The sequence below is a fragment of the Lagenorhynchus albirostris genome, chromosome 5, assembly GCF_949774975.1.
Source record: "Lagenorhynchus albirostris chromosome 5, mLagAlb1.1, whole genome shotgun sequence".
Lineage (NCBI taxonomy): Eukaryota > Metazoa > Chordata > Mammalia > Artiodactyla > Delphinidae > Lagenorhynchus > Lagenorhynchus albirostris.
The window spans coordinates 12,513,317-12,521,324 of NC_083099.1; positions in this window are offsets into that span (position 1 = coordinate 12,513,317).

Here is an 8,008-nt window from a genome sequence, read left to right on the forward strand (position 1 = left end):
CCGCGCCCTCACACGCACGCTCCCCCTAAAGCGTTGTCGGACCCTCACCTGGACCCTAAACCGTCCCCGTCCCCTAACCCTAACCCTAGCCCGAACCCTAACCCTAAATCTTCCCCGAAGCCTGACCCTCACCCGTCCCCTAATACTAACCCGTACGCTCACACTAACCCACGCCCTCACACGCACGCTCCCCCTAAAGCGTTGTCGGACCCTCACCTGGACCCTAAACCGTCCCCGTCCCCTAAAACTAACCCTAGTCCGAACCCTAACCCTAACCCTTCCCCGAAGCCTGACCCTCACCCGTCCCCTAATTCTAACCCATACGCTCACACTAACCCGCGCCCTCACACGCACGCTCCCCGTAAAGCGTTGTCGGACCCTCACCTGGACCCTAAGCCGTCCCCATCCCCTAACCCTAACCCTAGCCCGAACCCTAACCCTAACCCTTCCCCGAAGCCTGACCCTCACCCGTCCCCTAATCCTAACCCGTACGCTCACACTAACCCGCGCCCTCACACGCACGCTCCCCCTAAAGCGTTGTCGGACCCTCACCTGGACCCTAAACCGTCCCCGTCCCCTAACCCTAACCCTAGCCAGAACCCTAACCCTAACCCTTCCCCGAAGCCTGACACTCACCCGTCCCCTAATCCTAACCCGTAGGCTCACAGTAACCCGGACCTTCACATGCACGCTCCCCCTAAAGCGTTGTCGGACCCTCACCTGGCCCTAAACCGTCCCCGTCCCCTAACCCTAACCCTAGCCCGAACCCTAAACCTAAACCTTCCCCGAAGCCTGACCCTCACCCGTCCCCTAATCCTAACCCGTAGGCTCACAGTAACCCGGACCTTCACATGCACGCTCCCCCTAAAGCGTTGTCGGACCCTCACCTGGCCCTAAACCGTCCCCATCCCTTAACCCTAACCCGCGCCCTCACACGCACGCTCCCCCTAAAGCGTTGTCGGACCCTCACCTGGACCCTAAACCGTCCCCGTCCCCTAACCCTATCCCTAACCCAAACCCTAACCCTAACCCGTCCCCGAAGCCTGACCCTCACCCGTCCCATAATCCTAACCCGTAGGCTCACACTAACCCCCGACCTCACACGCACACTCCCCCTAAAGCGTTGTCGGACCCTCACCTGGACCCTAAACCGTCCCCGTCCCCTAACCCTAACCCTAGCCCGAACCCTAACCCTAACCCTTCCCCGAAGCCTGACCCTCACCCGTCCCCTAATCCTAACCCGTACGCTCACACTAACCCGCGCCCTCACACGCACGCTCCCCCTAAAGCGTTGTCGGACCCTCACCTGGACCCTAAACCGTCCCCGTCCCCTAACCCTAACCCTAGCCCGAACCCTAACCCTAACCCTTCCCCGAAGCCTGACCCTCACCCGTCCCCTAATCCTAACCCGTACGCTAACACTAACCCGCGCCCTCACACGCACGCTCCCCCTAAAGAGTTGTCGGACCCTCACCTGGACCCTAAACCGTCCCCGTCCCCTAACCCTAACCCTAGCCCGAACCCTAACCCTAACCCTTCCCCGAAGCCTGACCCTCACCCGTCCCCTAATCCTAACCCGTACGCTCACACTAACCCGCGCCCTCACACGCACGCTCCCCCTAAAGCGTTGTCGGACCCTCACCTGGACCCTAAACCGTCCCCGTCCCCTAACCCTAACCCTAGCCCGAACCCTAACCCTAAATCTTCCCCGAAGCCTGACCCTCACCCGTCCCCTAATACTAACCCGTACGCTCACACTAACCCACGCCCTCACACGCACGCTCCCCCTAAAGCGTTGTCGGACCCTCACCTGGACCCTAAACCGTCCCCGTCCCCTAAAACTAACCCTAGTCCGAACCCTAACCCTAACCCTTCCCCGAAGCCTGACCCTCACCCGTCCCCTAATTCTAACCCATACGCTCACACTAACCCGCGCCCTCACACGCACGCTCCCCGTAAAGCGTTGTCGGACCCTCACCTGGACCCTAAGCCGTCCCCATCCCCTAACCCTAACCCTAGCCCGAACCCTAACCCTAACCCTTCCCCGAAGCCTGACCCTCACCCGTCCCTTAATCCTAACCCGTACGCTCACACTAACCCGCGCCCTCACACGCACGCTCCCCCTAAAGCGTTGTCGGACCCTCACCTGGACCCTAAACCGTCCCCATCCCCGAACCCTAACCCTAGCCCGAACCCTAACCCTAAACCTTCCCCGAAGCCTGACACTCACCCGTCCCCTAATCCTAACCCGTACGCTCACACTAACCCGCGCCCTCACACGCATGCTCCCCCTAAAGCATTGTCGGACCCTCACCTGGACCCTAAACCGTCCCCGTCCCCTAACCCTAACCCTAGCCCGAACCCTAACCCTAACCCTTCCCCGAAGCCTGACCCTCACCCGTCCCCTAATCCTAACCCGTAGGCTCACACTAACCCGCGCCCTCACACGCACACTCCCCCTAAAGCGTTGTCGGACCCTCACCTGGACCCTAAACCGTCCCCATCCCTTAACCCTAACCCTAGCCCGAACCCTAACCCTAACCCTTCCCCGAAGCCTGACCCTCACCCATCCCCTAATCCTAACCCGTACGCTAACACTAACCCGCGCCCTCACACGCACGCTCCCCCTAAAACGTTGTCGGACCCTCACCTGGACCCTAAACCGTCCCCGTCCCCTAACCCTAACCCTAGCCCGAACCCTAACCCTAACCCTTCCCCGAAGCCTGACCCTCACCCGTCCCCTAATCCTAACCCGTAGGCTCACACTAACCCGCGCCCTCACACGCACGCTCCCCCTAAAGCGTTGTCGGACGCTCACCTGGACCCTAAACCGTCCCCGTCCCCTAACCCTAACCCTAGCCCGAACCCTAACCCTAACCCTTCCCCGAAGCCTGACACTCATCCGTCCCCTAATCCTAACCCGTACGCGAACACTAACCCGCGCCCTCACACTCACGCTCCCCCTAAAGCGTTGTCGGACCCTCACCTGGACCCTAAACCGTCCCCGTTCCCTAACCCTAACCCGAACCCTAACCCTAACCCTTCCCCGAAGCCTGATCCTCACCCGTCCCCTAATCCTAACCCGTACGCTAACACTAACCCGCACCCTCACACGCACGATCCCCCTAAAGCGTTTTCGGACCCTCACCTTGACCCTAAGCCGTCCCCGTCGCCTAACCCTAACCCTAGCCCGAACCCTAACCCTAACCCTTCCCCGAAGCCTGACCCTCACCCGTCCCCTAATCCTAACCTGTAGGCTCACACTAGCCCGCGCCCTCACACGCACGCTCCCCCTAAAGCGTTGTCGGACCCTCACCTGGACCCTAAACCGTCCCCGTCCCCTAACCCTAACCCTAGCCCGAACCCTAACCCTAACCCTTCCCCGAAGCCTGACCCTCACCCGTCCCCTAATCCTAACCCGTACGCTCACACTAACCCGCGCCCTCACACGCACGCTCCCCCTAAAGCGTTGTCGGACCCTCACCTGGACCCTAAACCGTCTTCGTCCCCAACCCTAACCCTAGCCCGAACCCTAACCCTAACCCTTCCCCGAAGCCTGACCCTCACCCGTCCTCTAATCCTAACCCGTAGGCTCACACTAACCCGCGCCCTCACACGCACCCTCCCCCTAATGCGTTGTCGGACCCTCACCTGGACCCTAAACCGTCCCCGTCCCCTAACCCTAACCCTAGCCCGAACCCTAACCCTAACTCTTCCCCGAAGCCTAACCCTCACCCGTCCCCTAATCCTAACCCGTACGCTAACACTAACCAGCGCCCTCACACGCACGCTCCCCCTAAAGCGTTGTCGGACCCTCACCTGGACCCTAAACCGTCCCCGTCCCCTAACCCTAACCCTAGCCCGAACCCTAACCCTAACCCTTCCCCGAAGCCTGACCCTCACCCGTCCCCTAATCCTAACCCGTACGCTCACACTAACCCGCGCACTCACACGCACGCTCCCCCTAAAGCGTTGTCGGACCCTCACCTGGATCCTAAGCCGTCCCCGTCCCCTAACCCTAACCCTAGCCCGAACCCTAACCCTAACCCTTCCCCGAAGCCTGACACTCATCCGTCCCCTAATCCTAACCCGTACGCGAACACTAACCCGCGCCCTCACACTCACGCTCCCCCTAAAGCGTTGTCGGACCCTCACCTGTACGCTAAACCGTCCCCGTTCCCTAACCCTAACCCGAACCCTAACCCTAACCCTTCCCCAAAGCCTGATCCTCACCCGTCCCCTAATCCTAACCCGTATGCTAACACTAACCCGCACCCTCACACGCACGGTCCCCCTAAAGCGTTGTCGGACCCTCACCTTGACCCTAAGCCGTCCCTGTCCCCTAACCCTAACCCTAGCCCGAACCCTAACCCTAACCCTTCCCCGAAGCTTGACCCTCACCCGTCCCCTAATCCTAACCCGTACGCTAACACTAACCCGCGCCCTCACACGCACGCTCCCCCTAAAGCGTTGTAGGACCCTCACCTGGACCCTAAACCGTCCCCGTCCCCTAACCCTAACCCTAGCCCGAACCCTAACCCTAACCCTTCCCCGAAGCCTGACCCTCAACCGTCCCCTAATCCTAACCCGTACGCTCACACTAACCCGCGCCCTCACACGCACGCTCCCCCTAAAGCGTTGTCGGACCCTCACCTGGACCCTAAACCGTCCCCGTCCCCTAACACTAACCCTAACCCAAACCCTAACCCTAACCCTTCCCCGAAGCCTGTCCCTCACCCGTCCCATAATCCTAACCCGTAGGCTCACACTAACCCCCGACCTCACACGCACACTCCCCCTAAAGCGTTGTCGGACCCTCACCTGGACTTTAAACCGTCCCCGTCCCCTAACCCTAACCCTAGCCCGAACCCTAACCCTAACTCTTCCCCGAAGCCTGACCCTCACCCGTCCCCTAATCCTAACCCGTACGCTCACACTAACCCGCGCCCTCACACGCACGCTCCCCCTAAAGCGTTGTCGGACCCTCACCTGGACCCTAAACCGTCCCCGTCCCCTAACCCTAACCCTAGCCCGAACCCTAACCCTAACCCTTCCCCGAAGCCTGACCCTCACCCGTCCCCTAATCCTAACCCGTACGCTCACACTAACCCGCGCCCTCACACGCACGCTCCCCCTAAAGAGTTGTCGGACCCTCACCTGGACCCTAAACCGTCCCCGTCCCCTAACCCTAACCCTAGCCCGAACCCTAACCCTAACCCTTCCCCGAAGCCTGACCCTCACCCGTCCCCTAATCCTAACCCGTACGCTCACACTAACCCGCGCCCTCACACGCACGCTCCCCCTAAAGCGTTGTCGGACCCTCACCTGGACCCTAAACCGTCCCCGTCCCCTAACCCTAACCCTAGCCCGAACCCTAAACCTAACCCTTCCCCGAAGCCTGACCCTCAGCCGTCCCCTAATCCTAACCCGTAGGCTCACACTAACCCGCGCCCTCACACGCACACTCCCCCTAAAGCGTTGTCGGACCCTCACCTGGACCCTAAACCGTCCCCATCCCCTAACCCTAACCCTAGCCCGAACCCTAACCCTAACCCTTCCCCGAAGCTTGACCCTCACCCGTCCCCTAATCCTAACCCGTACGCTAACACTAACCCGCGCCCTCACACGCACGCTCCCCCTAAAGCATTGTAGGACCCTCACTTGGACCCTAAACCGTCCCCGTCCCCTAACCCTAACCATAGCCCGAACCCTAACCCTAAACCTTCCCCGAATCTGACCCTCACCCGTCCCCTATTCCTAACCCGTTGGCTCACACTAACCCGCGCCCTCACACGCACGCTCCCCCTAAAGCGTTGTCGGACCCTCACCTGGACCCTAAACCGTCCCCGTCCCCTAAAACTAACCCTAGTCCGAACCCTAACCCTAACCCTTCCCCGAAGCCTGACCCTCACCCGTCCCCTAATCCTAACCCGTACGCTCACACTAACCCGCGCCCTCACACGCACGCTCCCCGTAAAGCGTTGTCGGACCCTCACCTGGACCCGAAGCCGTCCCCGTCCCCTAACCCTAACCCTAGCCCGAAACCTAACCCTAACCCTTCCCCGAAGCCTGACCCTCACCCGTCCCCTAATCCTAACCCGTACGCTAACACTAACCCGCGCCCTCACACGCACGCTCCCCCTAAAGCGTTGTCGGACCCTCACCTGGACCCTAAACCGTCCCCGTCCCCTAACCCTAACCCTAACCCAAACCCTAACCCTAACCCTTCCCCGAAGCCTGACCCTCACCCGTCCCATAATCCTAACCCGTAGGCTCACACTAACCCCCGACCTCACACGCACACTCCCCCTAAAGCGTTGTCGGACCCTCACCTGGACCCTAAACCGTCCCCGTCCCCTAACCCTAACCCTAGCCCGAACCCTAACCCTAACCCTTCCCCGAAGCCTGACCCTCACCCGTCCCCTAATCCTAACCCGTACGCTCACACTAACCCGCGCCCTCACACGCACGCTCCCCCTAAAGCGTTGTCGGACCCTCACCTGGACCCTAAACCGTCCCCGTCCCCTAACCCTAACCCTAGCCCGAACCCTAACCCTAACCCTTCCCCGAAGCCTGACCCTCACCCGTCCCCTAATCCTAACCCGTACGCTAACACTAACCCGCGCCCTCACACGCACGCTCCCCCTAAAGAGTTGTCGGACCCTCACCTGGACCCTAAACCGTCCCCGTCCCCTAACCCTAACCCTAGCCCGAACCCTAACCCTAACCCTTCCCCGAAGCCTGACCCTCACCCGTCCCCTAATCCTAACCCGTACGCTCACACTAACCCGCGCCCTCACACGCACGCTCCCCCTAAAGCGTTGTCGGACCCTCACCTGGACCCTAAACCGTCCCCATCCCCGAACCCTAACCCTAGCCCGAACCCTAACCCTAAATCTTCCCCGAAGCCTGACCCTCACCCGTCCCCTAATACTAACCCGTACGCTCACACTAACCCACGCCCTCACACGCACGCTCCCCCTAAAGCGTTGTCGGACCCTCACCTGGACCCTAAACCGTCCCCGTCCCCTAAAACTAACCCTAGTCCGAACCCTAACCCTAACCCTTCCCCGAAGCCTGACCCTCACCCGTCCCCTAATTCTAACCCATACGCTCACACTAACCCGCGCCCTCACACGCACGCTCCCCGTAAAGCGTTGTCGGACCCTCACCTGGACCCTAAGCCGTCCCCATCCCCTAACCCTAACCCTAGCCCGAACCCTAACCCTAACCCTTCCCCGAAGCCTGACCCTCACCCGTCCCTTAATCCTAACCCGTACGCTCACACTAACCCGCGCCCTCACACGCACGCTCCCCCTAAAGCGTTGTCGGACCCTCACCTGGACCCTAAACCGTCCCCATCCCCGAACCCTAACCCTAGCCCGAACCCTAACCCTAAACCTTCCCCGAAGCCTGACACTCACCCGTCCCCTAATCCTAACCCGTACGCTCACACTAACCCGCGCCCTCACACGCATGCTCCCCCTAAAGCATTGTCGGACCCTCACCTGGACCCTAAACCGTCCCCGTCCCCTAACCCTAACCCTAGCCCGAACCCTAACCCTAACCCTTCCCCGAAGCCTGACCCTCACCCGTCCCCTAATCCTAACCCGTAGGCTCACACTAACCCGCGCCCTCACACGCACACTCCCCCTAAAGCGTTGTCGGACCCTCACCTGGACCCTAAACCGTCCCCATCCCTTAACCCTAACCCTAGCCCGAACCCTAACCCTAACCCTTCCCCGAAGCCTGACCCTCACCCATCCCCTAATCCTAACCCGTACGCTAACACTAACCCGCGCCCTCACACGCACGCTCCCCCTAAAACGTTGTCGGACCCTCACCTGGACCCTAAACCGTCCCCGTCCCCTAACCCTAACCCTAGCCCGAACCCTAACCCTAACCCTTCCCCGAAGCCTGACCCTCACCCGTCCCCTAATCCTAACCCGTAGGCTCACACTAACCCGCGCCCTCACACGCACGCTCCCCCTAAAGCGTTGTCGGACGC